This window comes from Urocitellus parryii, chromosome 8 (assembly GCF_045843805.1).
Source record: "Urocitellus parryii isolate mUroPar1 chromosome 8, mUroPar1.hap1, whole genome shotgun sequence".
Classification (NCBI taxonomy): domain Eukaryota; kingdom Metazoa; phylum Chordata; class Mammalia; order Rodentia; family Sciuridae; genus Urocitellus; species Urocitellus parryii.
This window is the reverse complement of record NC_135538.1, coordinates 116,217,224-116,229,260: the sequence shown is the minus strand read 5'-3', so window position 1 is coordinate 116,229,260 and position 12,037 is coordinate 116,217,224.

The following is a 12,037-nucleotide window of genomic DNA, read 5'->3' as shown; positions in this document are numbered from 1 at the left end:
TGATGTTCTGTCTCGCCACAGGCCCAGAAATAAGGGAACCACGACACCATGGTCAGAGACCTCTGAAACCGTGAGCCAAAATAAATCTTTCCTCCTTTAATTTGATTTTCTCAGGTATTTTGTCACAGGGACAAAAAGCTGACTAACCCATGGCCCCAGGCCCACCTGGGCACACACCTGTCCTTGGGCCACCTTGTGTGAGCAGGCTGAGGAGGTCACTATATCTTGGTTTCCTTAGCCTCCCCATGTGCTGTAGACAGGACCCAGAAGGGGGGGCGACTGTTTAGCTACAGAGGAGCTGACTTGGGGCGACATTGTAGTGTGTGCTGGGCCACACGGAGGTAGGGCCAGCTCAGAGCGCCTGCGGAGTGCGGCTGTAGACAGGCTACTGCCCGGTACCCTGGAGGACCAAGAGCCCTCGGGGGAGACTGCGTTATTGGATGGGCCTGAACTTCCAACGAGATTGAGCACCGGATCATGTTTTATAAGCTATAGACCAAATAAAGAAATGTCATTTTTTCGGCCTGGTCATTGTGTCAGTTCAGTGTTGGGCCCTGCCTGCCCCAGCGGCTGTCCTGGGTATTGAGGGACGAACACTTCAGCTCCAGGGGGCTTCCTCGGCTGCCACTTGACCCTAGTCCTTTGCAAGGTGTGCACTGGGCCGTTCAATTGTGTTGAGAAACAGAAAACAAGGTGCGGAAGCTGACAGATTCCACAGAGGTGCCCGGCACCTGCCAGGTCTTGGGCTGTGCGGCCTGTGTCCTGCAAGGTGCTGCTGGATCCGCTGTCCAGGCACATCCGGGTTCTGACTCAGGGGAGCTGGGCTGGCTGCCCTGCCTCGGGGCTGAAAGGCCTAATGTTCAGATGACACCTGGATGCTGGGCCAGGGAAGGGATGGTCCCAGCCTCGTGGGTCGGGGCCCTTCATGGCAGCCATGTGGAGGTGGTGAGGAGCTAGGCAGCCCCGAGTCAGAGGTGAGGTGGCATATGAACCCCTCCCCAAGAAAGGAAGGCCCAAGGGAGTGCCAACTCAGACCAAGACAGAGAATAACAAAGGGTCAGAGGTCAGGAACATTCTGATGGGGCTCTGGCCTAGGAGTGTGCCAGAGAAGAGCCTCCTGGGCAGGGGTGATGGGGATATGGCACTGGGGCGGGGGTGGGGAGGACATGTGGAGGTCTCAGTGGGCAACAGGACGTGCAGGGGGTGGGGGAGCTTCCCCGAGGGCTTTGCACAGCAACAGCTGTGTCTGTTTCTGGGTGGAGGTAGGTAGCTGGGGCGGGAGCCCAGGGCCTCCAGATGTTGTCCGTCTTTCTGACATCCTCAACATGTCACTTCATGGTCACAAGGCACTGATGTTCCTCTAGGCACCACACAGAGGAAAGGGACAGAAGGTCGACCAGCAGCCTGGGCTACTGTAGATACAGAACCTTCTGCTTCTCATCAACTGAAACCACCTCCCAGGCCACCCCGCTGGGCAGTCACTGAGGGTGACCAGGGAAGGGGAGGGCATGGGGTATAGGAGCACCCCCAGCAGCGTCCTGACCCAGCTGCTCCCCTGCCAGCTTCTCTCCAGGACTCCACATCCCCACAAAGCCCCCTGATGTCAATGGCGGAGTCCCAGCTTACCTGCCCTCCTGGGGTGTGCCTTGGGCTCCCCCTGGGGATTCAGCAGCGAGCCCAGGGCCAGTCTGCCATTACAGAGCGGGAGTGTTTGGTGCTGCCCAGGTGTTGGGAAATGCACAGGAGGGAGCAAATCACAGTCTGGAGGGACAGCAGGCAGGGGGCCTTCCAGGGGTAGAGTCCCCTGAGCTAAGACCTACAGGAGCAAGCTGAGTGAAGGGCCAGGAGGACACAGAGGACAGAGGAGCAGGCGGGCGGGAGCTGAAGTGCTGAGAGAGGGGAAAGCGGGGAGCCTCGGCTGGAGAGGAAGTGGGGCCAGGCCAGGCCACGCAGGGCCCTCTGAGGGGGCACAGGTGCCACCTGGCAAGGGCTGCAGGAAGGCCTGGGCCTGCAAATGGTGCCCTCTGGGCCAGAGGCAGAGGACCAAGGAGGAGACTATTGCAGTTGTAAAGACAAGAAGAGTAAAGGCCCGAGCTCAGGGAAGGGTGATGGAGAAGGAGACCAAGAGGCTTTCAAGACAGACCCCAGCAGGCTATGGACTAATGGAGCTGGGGACACCAGCAGTGACAGGGAGAGGGACAGAGGCCTGCAGAGCCAGCCCGGAAAGCAGGTGTGTGACACGAGCCTCCAACCAGGGAAGAAGGAAGGGAGGAATCCACTCCTGAAAGAAGAGGCCTGGCCAGCTGGAGAGGCTGAGTCCACCCACAGCCCCTGGGCCGCTGAGGAAGAGAGAGATGGAGGATTGGGGTCCAAAAACTTGGACGAGTTCCGGCCTGAAGATCCAGCCACCAGCCGGCCACCCACACGTGTGGAGGCTGTTGCCAGGGTCAAAACTGTTCTGCCTCTGGCCACCAGGATCCCAGGTAAAGGACGAGGGATATGGAAGACTTTGCTTTTCTTTGGGCCACCTTTGATCACCAGCAGGGTCAGCCCTCCTCAGGAAGCCCCTCCCTCCTTCCCTACACCATCCCCCTGAGCCTTCCTCGTCTCCCAGCTCCAGCCAGGCCCTGGCTTTTAAGGCAGCTGAGGGGGAGACAGCAGAATCTCAGAGACTGCCATTCTTCCCCCAAGAAGCCACACACACAGCGCGCAGATCCCCATAGCAGGCCACACCCATGGCACCCACGCTCTGCCCCATCACGACACAGAGGGTGATGTTTGGCCCCGTGAGTTCAGCCATCCTTGGGGGGAATCCAGAAAATGCTGTCACCTGGCTCCTGTAGAGCCAGCCAGGCAGGGGCAGGAGCCTGGGTGTCCCCCACCACAGTGCTCAGGTCAGCTGGGAGTTATTATCTAGAAAAGGAGTCCAGTCCCCAGTGTCCCAGATGCCAGAGGGGAAGGAGTACCTGGCTGAGTCATACTTCTGGGTGGCTGCCATGGTGTGGCCTGTCCGGAGACACCCCGGCCCTGACAGCATGGGACCTACATGTTTCTCCTAATAGTTCCCCTTTAGGTTGACTCCAGGTGCTTTGGTTATGGTCCGTGCTTGAGGATGTGGAGCTGGGGACACAGAACCCCAGGGCCCTCGGCAGAGGGGCTCGATGCCATGAGGTAAGCCAGAGTGGGGCGCAGTCAGTGGCAGGAATGGAGCCTGGAGCAGGAAAATGGGGTGCGCCAGGCAGAAACTGGAGGGCCTAGGGGACCAGGGAGGGGCCATTTTATTTGCTCATCTATAAAGCTAGGATGATAATCAGTCATTCGCTCACACGTTCACTCGGGAGCACAATCATGCACCCAAGGCCTGGGGAGCACACGCTTGTCCTGCAGAGAGGGTGAGGGACAAAACAAATATTCATATTACATCTGCGAGCTGCGGGAGGAGGCCAGCAGCCATGTTTCTCCCAGCAGAGCTGGACCAGGAGAAGAGGGAGAAGAGAGACGAGGAGGAGGTGGACTGGGAGAGGAATAGCAAGCCCCAGTCTGGCCGGCTGGCTGCCACAGGGCCCTCAGGAGGGTCCCCGCACCGAGGCCCTGTGAGGGCTGAAGCAGCCGTCCCATGCAGGAGGGAGAGGCTGGGGAGCTGGTGACCAGGTGGGGATGAGGGGGCTGCAGAGATGGGGGTCCAGCTTCCTCTCTGGTAACTGATCTTCCTCCGAAATAGCAGGAATAGTCCCTTGTGAAGAAGGCAGAAGGCTCTGAGGACAGGAAGGGGACTCTCCAGACTCCACCTAGGGCTAGCTGCAGGCTAGATGTCACAGCAGCGGCCAGGAGGCTGGCAGCTCGATGGGTCGCTAGGAGGGCCCTGGACCATGATTTGGATGGACATGGCAATATGGCCCAGGAGGAGGTGGTGAGGCAGGCCGAGGCACAGGGAGCCAGTGTGAGGTCAGGAGCCCTGGTCCAGAGTAAGAGGAGGGGCCCAGGGACATGGTCAAGCAGCAAGTAGGAGAGATTCACCAGCTGCTGCCATGGCAGGCCACCCTGGAAGGGGTGAACCACACAACGGTTCTCCCATTAGCAGCTCCCAAGCACCGGCATCCAGGCGTGCTGCGTCAACACACCAAGACCTCTCTGTGTTGTGCATGAACACGGTCACCATCGATACCTGAAAAAAAACCGAGGGAAGGTTAGGTTTTAAAATATGTTTAAAGGGTCATAAAATGAGATCACCATTTAGAGATTTTTATGAATAACCAGAAATTTTTATAAGGCACTTTGTATTGTGCTGGGGAAGAGAGAGGAAGAATAAGGCCTTTATTGATCACCCACTCTGTGCCCTCTCCCCACAGGCGGGCAGAAACAGCCTTTTCCTCCCTGCCAATTCTGGGGCACTCTGAGTGGGACCCCTTGACTGGCTCATGGGGACAGAGATGACAGAGGAGGCCAGCAGCTCATGTTCAGGAAGGTAGGGAGCCCAGGGAAGCCTGAGAGCCCAGCAGGGGACAGAGTCACCCACGGAGCCTGTGCCACCCTCCCTAATACCCCATTCCTGAGGCACTGAGGACCCAATGGTGCCCTGAAGGCTGAGGGCTGCCGGGGAGGGAAGGGGTGCTAAGGAGGAGGTGCTGGGGAGGAGAGGCCAAGTGGCGGCAGGTGGTGAGCCTGGGTGGACGAGGTGGGTGGGCTGGCCCCTGGTGGACCGTCTGGGACGCTGCAGAGCTGGGGTAACTAAGGTGGCTACTCCACATCCCACCTTCCAGGGTACTTCCCCACACGGGTTTTACAGACCCTGCACAGACCACATCAGCAGGTGACAGCAGTAGGTGTGGCAGTCCCACCATTGGCAGCTGAGGGCCTGGAACAAACCCCTAACTCTCTGGCCTCCTGCAGGGCTGTCAAGTAGGAATAGTGTGTGTTGGTGAGTTTTGCATCACCACAGGAAATACCTGGCGCAGGCTGCTGCTGAAGTAAAGAGAGGTTTCCTTTGTTTGGCTCATGGTTCTGGAGTTCAAATCCAAGAGGGGGCCCCACTGGTTTGGGCCTCTGGTGAGAGCAGCACATCACTGTAGGAGCACATAGCAGAGGAACAGAACCATCTGAGTCAGGAAGCAGAGAGAGGAGTGGGCTTGGGTCCCAGGATCCCCCTTGAGGCACAACCCCAATGACCTAAGGGCCTCCCCATAGGCCCCACCTCTTAAAGGCCCCAGTACCACCACCAGGGACCAAGCCCTTAACACATGGGCCTGTGGGGCACTCTCCACATCCAAATCACAGCAGCATGACTCTCGGGGGTTCTAAGGGAAGAAATGCGGTAGAACTTCAGATTTTGATGCCTGACACAGCAAGTCCTCAATAAAAAATGAGAAGTGACAGTGGGACTCAGAATATGGTGACCAAAGATGGCCTTTACCCGTTACTCCATGCCCCATGCTTCTGGTCCAACCAGACTACCACCTGTCTGCAAACACCTGGCCCTTGGTGGCACTGAGCATTTCTTAGGCTCCAGACTGTGAGTCTGAATGTCCTCACCCTGGCCTCACTTTACCCCCCAACACCCTCCTCTTCTCCATTGAGATCCATGACTTCCTACCTGTGTCCTTCCCCACCCACAGAATCCCCCACTGCCCAATCTTTGTGTTCTTGGCTGGGCACCCTGTGTTGTTGGCAGAGGTTCCCTAGCTCCCAGGAGGAGAGGTGAGAATGCAGAGTCCCAGCCTGCATGGTGGGGAAGAGCCTCTAGTGGCCTGGTGAATAGGCCGCAGTCTGCTCCTGCCTCCCCAGGTTCCCGGATTCTGAAGCTCTTCTGACCATCCCTCCGTCCTTCATGTTTTATCCCAGGAAACATTCAGCATCTCCTAGAAGAAATTATAAAAAGATTGTCAAAGAACCATACACCTGTAATCCCAGCGGCTCGGGAGGCTGAGGTAGGAGGATCGTGAGTTCAAAGCCAGCTTCAGCAAGGTCCTAAGCAACTCAGTGAGACCCTGTCTCTAAATAAAATATTAAAAAGGGCTGGGATGTGGCTTAATGGTTAAGCGTTCCTGGGTTCAGTCCTTGATGCCAAAAAAGAAAGACAAAGAAGTAGAAGGCCCAGCACGGTCTGGCTGACCCCTAAGGGCACAGGCCAGGCCGGCCCAGCCAGGCCACACATTGTTCAACACACTTCCCGGGGAGAGGCGGGCTCCAAGGTGCTCTCAGCATTTGTGTGCTCCTCAGGACCAGTGCCCTGTCACAGGGCTGTGCTCCCCTGAGAGAGCTCCCTGGGCCATGGGCAGGGAGGCAAACCACTGAAGATCGCCTCTGGCCACCCTGGACAAGGCTTATGAGGACCCCACCAGTGAGTGCGTGCTGCCTTCTTGGGACAGTTGCTGGACCTGTAGGTAATGGAAGCTCCTGAGTCCATGGAGACCAGAGATGGACTGGTGATCCTTGAAGGTCCATCAGCAGCTGGGTCTAAGGGGCATGGCAGGTGGTCAGGGGTCCTTCCGCCCTCACTGGTATCCACCATTCCAACCATCAGGGAGAAACACGGTCACCATGTGACAGTCTCTGCGTTTGCCCCTCCAAGTCCAAACCCTCCTTTCTTAGCAGTACCTTGCTTTTCAGTTGGAAATTAAGTGGCTACAAGTTCCATAGTCCTCCCTGGCTTCCACGTGTGGTCATGGGACTGGCCTGCACAGGTGCTGGGACTGGATTTTAGGAAGTGCTTCAAAGGGACAAGCGTGCTCCTTCTCCTGCCTTGACTTCCCCTGGCTGGCATCTTGGCCCATGAGGGGGAAGCCATGTTGTCAAGAATGGCAGAACAGTCAGACAGCCACGGGCCCCCGAACAGCCCTGGATTCCCTGCAATTAGGTGACAGAGACACTTCTGCCTCCTTCGAGCCACTGTCATTTTTGTGCAGGCAAATCTGACCCTGATCCGAAGCACAGGGCCCTCCTCCGTCCCTCCTTCCTGTCTTCCCCAACACTGATGAGGAGGTGACATGCAGACACAGCGAGGCACCCAGAAGCCTCGAGAGGCAACTTTGAAAGAGCAAAGATGCCAGGAACAGGTGGTGAGGGCAGGGAGCAAGGACAGAGCCCAAGGAAGGTTTGTCAGCGTGGGGGCAGTGGCAGAACCTTCTGGGGGAACAGCGACAGCAGGAGCCTGGCAGATGTGGCTTGAGCCTCCCTACCCACCCACACAGCCACCCATCATCACCTGGAGGGCCGGGTGCCTGCCCTCACCTTCCCAGCTCCCCTCCCTGACAGGCACCCGGAGGGGTGGAGTGCTGGTCTGGAGAGAGAGGCCTCTTTGGAGGCTGCGGCAGGGGAGGGGAGGAGTGTCCACTCAGACATGGGTTTGCCCCAAATCAAGACAATAGGTCTAGAAGGGAACATGGGCTCTGCTCCATGCCCGAGCCCCTGCCATCCAGGAGGCTTGCTGCTTAGAAATGGGCTTTCCCTAGCTCCCCATTGAACTCAGTTCATTGAACACCTATTGAGTTCCTGCTGTGTACATTATATATACACAGGGTCAAGGAAATAAGCTCATGGCCCCATGCTGGGTCCCCATGCACACTGCCCTGACAGGAGGGCCCAGAACACTGGTGTGCTGAGAAATGATTATCAGCCACTCTCCAGGGGTGGAGGGGGAGGGAGCCCTGGTTTATAAGGTCTGCAGGTCTGTGTGCAGCTCCTGAGGGCCCGGGCCAGCTCTCAGACGGGCTCCAGCACACCACTTCCGGACATCTCCTGTCCCAGATCCCACCTGGGGCCTGCCTGGGCCCTCCTCCCCACCGGTTGCTGGCCTTCCCCTGCTCGGGCCCGGGGCTTGGCCTGGGAGCTGCCTGCCCATACCCAGTGTGTGGTGGGTAGCCTGTGGCCACCAGGTAGAGAAGAACCAGAGGAGAGTCCGTCCACCAAATCTCGAACTACCACCCACCCCTTCCAGGCCTTTTCCTACTCCTCCCCTGTAAGGCCCCCTCCTTGTCAGAAGCGGCCATTCCCCAGCCTCTGCAGCCAGCACCTGCCCACCCTCCCCCTTCCAGGCTCCCCAGTGGTTCCTCTACCACCCAGTGCTCTCTCTCTCTTCTCTCTCTCCCTCTCTCCCTCCCCCCCTCTCTCCCCCTCCCCCCTCTCTCCCTCCCCCTCTCTCCCCCTCCCCCTCTCTCCCCCTCCCTCTCCCCTCACTGTGCTGTGTCTGCTTTTGCAGCTGTCTTCCTCCTCTCTGAGCTTTCTTCCCCTCATTCCTGTGTCCCTGCTGCCACCCCCCTGCCTGTCCCAGAGGCCTCCACTGACGCTTGTCTGCTGGAAGCTGCTGGAGGAGGGCTGTGGCCTCCTGTCAGTTCTCTGGTGGCTGCCACTAGGGCTGTCTTCAGGAGAGGGAGGAACAGCTTCCTCAGCCTCCCTGCCTGGCTCTGCGTCTCTGCCTGAGCATCCTGACATCATCTGCTCCACCTCCCGGCGGCCCAGAGCCAGGCTCACCATCTGCCAGGCAGCCAGGGCACTGAACCTTTATGGCCCCTGGGGTAGAACATGGTTCTGGGCCCCCATCCCCCAGGCTCCAAGGTGCCAACCCTGCAGGGGAGTAGCTTAATGACCTTCGTGAGCAGTAATTACACCCCAGGGCCCACTCTTAATAACCACGTATTCTCCCTGTCAATGTGCCTTAATTGAAAATGAGTAGGCGATACAAGTCTCTGTGAGGTTGGCTGGCAAGCCCTTAACGTGATATTAATTGTAGTAATTAGTAGTCACTTTGTGTTGGAGTCATCTATAAATAGGGGGTCCATTAGTTTAGCAAAAGAGCATGATTTAAAATGCAAATAAAAGCCCAATTAGTCAGATAAATCACTCATCTTTCCCAGCAAATTAACATCTTCCAGTAGGACAGCAGCCATCTGGGGATGCATTGGTCAGTTCAGGGGCTCTGAAATCTTTATCACCTGAGAAGCCCATCTGCAACACTGTCCCTTTAAACAGGTTAGCCCCGGGCTGCCTTAGGAGGCTGTCACTCTTGAAGGGTCCCCACAGACTCTTTCATTATTGGCAAAACTGGTGGTCAAGCCCCCACGAAGCTCCTCCCTCTGCCTCCTGATTGGCTCCTTGTGGTAGCACCAGAGCACTTTTTAAAGGAATAGTGGCACAGCACGAAGATAAACCCCAGGAAAATGTGTGTTTGGGGGGGGGGTCCCCCTCTGTCAGCAGCCCTTTACAGCCCAGACAGAGTGAGCCACCAATGCCAAGTGTTGTCCTGTGACCCCAAAGAGCTAAAACAAAACAAAAAACCCAGACCCACAACATCATTCTGGGGGTGATCAACTTCACTTCTTACTCCCTTCCACAAAGACTACCTGGGGCGGTCGCTGGAGTCTCAGTCTCTCTCTCTGACTCTCCTGTGTGCGTTTGCACATGTGCACACATGAGCGCACATATACACACTCTTTCTCATAGGCTTTGGGCAAACACTTGACATGGAATTGACAGAAATGGAATGTGGCCACTGGGGGCGGTGTGAAGAAGGCTCAGCTTCAAGGCCTTCATGAAATCAGAGCATCACCAGTTACCAGCCTGGGAGAAGGTGGGGGGGGTGGGTGCTGGTCCTTCTCTCTGAGGTTGGTGGAGCTATCAGAGACCAGGTGTTCAGAGCCCAGCTCCAAGTCCTTCCCACCCTGCCTCAGCCTGCCACCCACACCCAAAGTCCATCACTCCTTTGTGGACAACGGAGGCTGGCCCTCAGTATTTGTATTTAATTTCTTGTGGTACTAGGGACTGAACCTGGGGATCTCTACTGCTGAGCCACATACACAGTCCTTTTTAATTTTTTTTTGCGACAGAATTACCAAGGCTGACCTAAAACCTGTGATCTTCCTGCCTCAGGCTCCAGAGTAGCTGGGATTAGAAGTGTGCACCACCAGGGCCAACAGTTTGCATTTTAATAAGATTTAAAGCCATAAGATAGAGCAGGAGGTAGTACTTGCTATTTTTAATGTCCTATTTGACAAAACAAATAACTGACCACCCTAGCAGGAGTTTTTTCTTGTTTAAGCAATGAGGGGACCAAGGGCAGTTTGAGAGTATTGTCCTTAGCAGGGTGAAGTGGCACATGCCTGCAATCCCAGAAACTTGGGAGGCCAAAACAGGAGAATCCCAAGTTCAAGGCCAGCCTCTGCAACTTAGCAGACCCTCAACAACTTAGTGAGTCCCTGTCTCAAAATCAAAAATAAAAAGGGCTGGGGATGTGGCTCAGTGGTAAAGCGCCCCTAGGTTCAATCCCCAGTGCCACACACACACATACACAGCATTGTCCTTTATCACCTTTCTTTTATGACTCAGTGCTTGTGACAGGTGGTAGTACTTGCTATTTTTAATGTCCTATTTGACAAAATAAAATATTGGCACCTCTATGTTGGTTCTGAAAATTTTTTTGGAAATTTTGCAGGGTATGAAATTCAAATGTCTGAAGCTGCTGAACTAAATGACTGAATCAGGGACTTGAGGCTGTGTGAGTCATAGCTCTCTCTCTCTCTCTCTCTCTCTCTCTCTCTCTGTGTGTATGTGTGTGTGTGTGTGTGTGTGTGTGTGTGTGTGTGTGTTGGGAGCTGTGAAACAGGGACACTTGTGGGAATTTTCCCTCTCTCTGAAACAGCACAAGATGACAGATCATGGTTAAAGAATTGGAAGGAGGCCTGGGTGCTGCCCCATCCCATCTCCCTGTATTTCAGATGAGGAAACTGAGGCCCACCCAGGGAAGGACTGGCCCAAGCACACAGTGAGAGGGCTCAGCTCTGACTGTCACACACTGAGCCCCCCTACCCTGCCCAGCAGCCCCTCACCTATGTCGGCTCCTCCAGCAAGCATGGGGCGAGACGTCTAGGATGGGTGGGGCCTCCAGCCCACTGAATCCCTAGCTCTCCCAGGGCAGGGGCTGATGTTCACTCCTAGAAGCAGCAATAGGCCTGCTGGCAATCGGAGGAACGATTCCCCAAGGAGCCTAGACTCTGCTCAGAACAACACACAGTAAGGCCACTCCAGTGCCACAAAATGATCCACCACCCTCTGTGAGTGACCAGGGTTTCTCTACCAGTGACAACTCTGGCCCTACTTTAATCCTCCCACCTCCTAGATAAAAATCAAGATCCTGATGACCAAATCGTCCCACCCATTGGAAGCACCTGACCCCAGACTGGCCTCTCCTTAAAATCACTCAACACCAACTCCAGCCCCCTCTGAGGTCCTCGGAGTGTGTTCTCTCCTCTGCAGCAGTTAAATAAACCGCACAGGAGTGCTCCCGGCACTCGGGGTAGTTGGGTTTGGAACATTCAACAAATATTTGGGCCCCAGTGTTCCAGGCAACTCAGTGGTGAATCGAAACAGCAGAGGTGGAAATGGGGGGGTTCTTCTAGGACAACCATAGGTAGATACGCAGACCAACGGAACAGAGTCCAGAAACAAACCCACATGCCTCTGGTCACCTGATTTTCAACAAGGGTGCCAAGGCCACTCCAGGAGGAAAAGACAGTCTTCAACAAACGGCCCAGGGGCAGCCGGGTAGCCACACACAAAAGAATGAGCCCTACCTCACACCAGTGCTCAGAAATGAACTCAAAGTGAATCCCAGACCTAGAGGTAAGTGCAAAAACTATAAAACTCTTAGAAGAAAACATGGGGAAATCTTCATGACCTCCAATATACGTTTGATCTGGAATGTTCCCCAGAGGTCCACGTGTTCAAGGCCTGGTTCGCAGCTTGGCAATCTTGGGAGATGATAGGAACTTTCAGGAGGGTCGAGTCGTCTTCAGGTCCTCGAGGCTGTGCTCTCGAGGGGCATTGTGGGACCCCAGGCTCTTCCTCTCTTTTGACTTCTGACCACAAAGAGATAGTTGTGCTCCACCACATGCTCCCAGCATGACAGGCTGCCCATCTCCTCCAGAGGCCTAAAGCAGTAAGTCTACCCGACAAAGGGCTGGAGCCTCTAAAATTTCAAGCCACAATAAAACATTTATAAGTTGATTGTCTCAGACATTTGTTATAGTGACAGCTGACTACACAACCG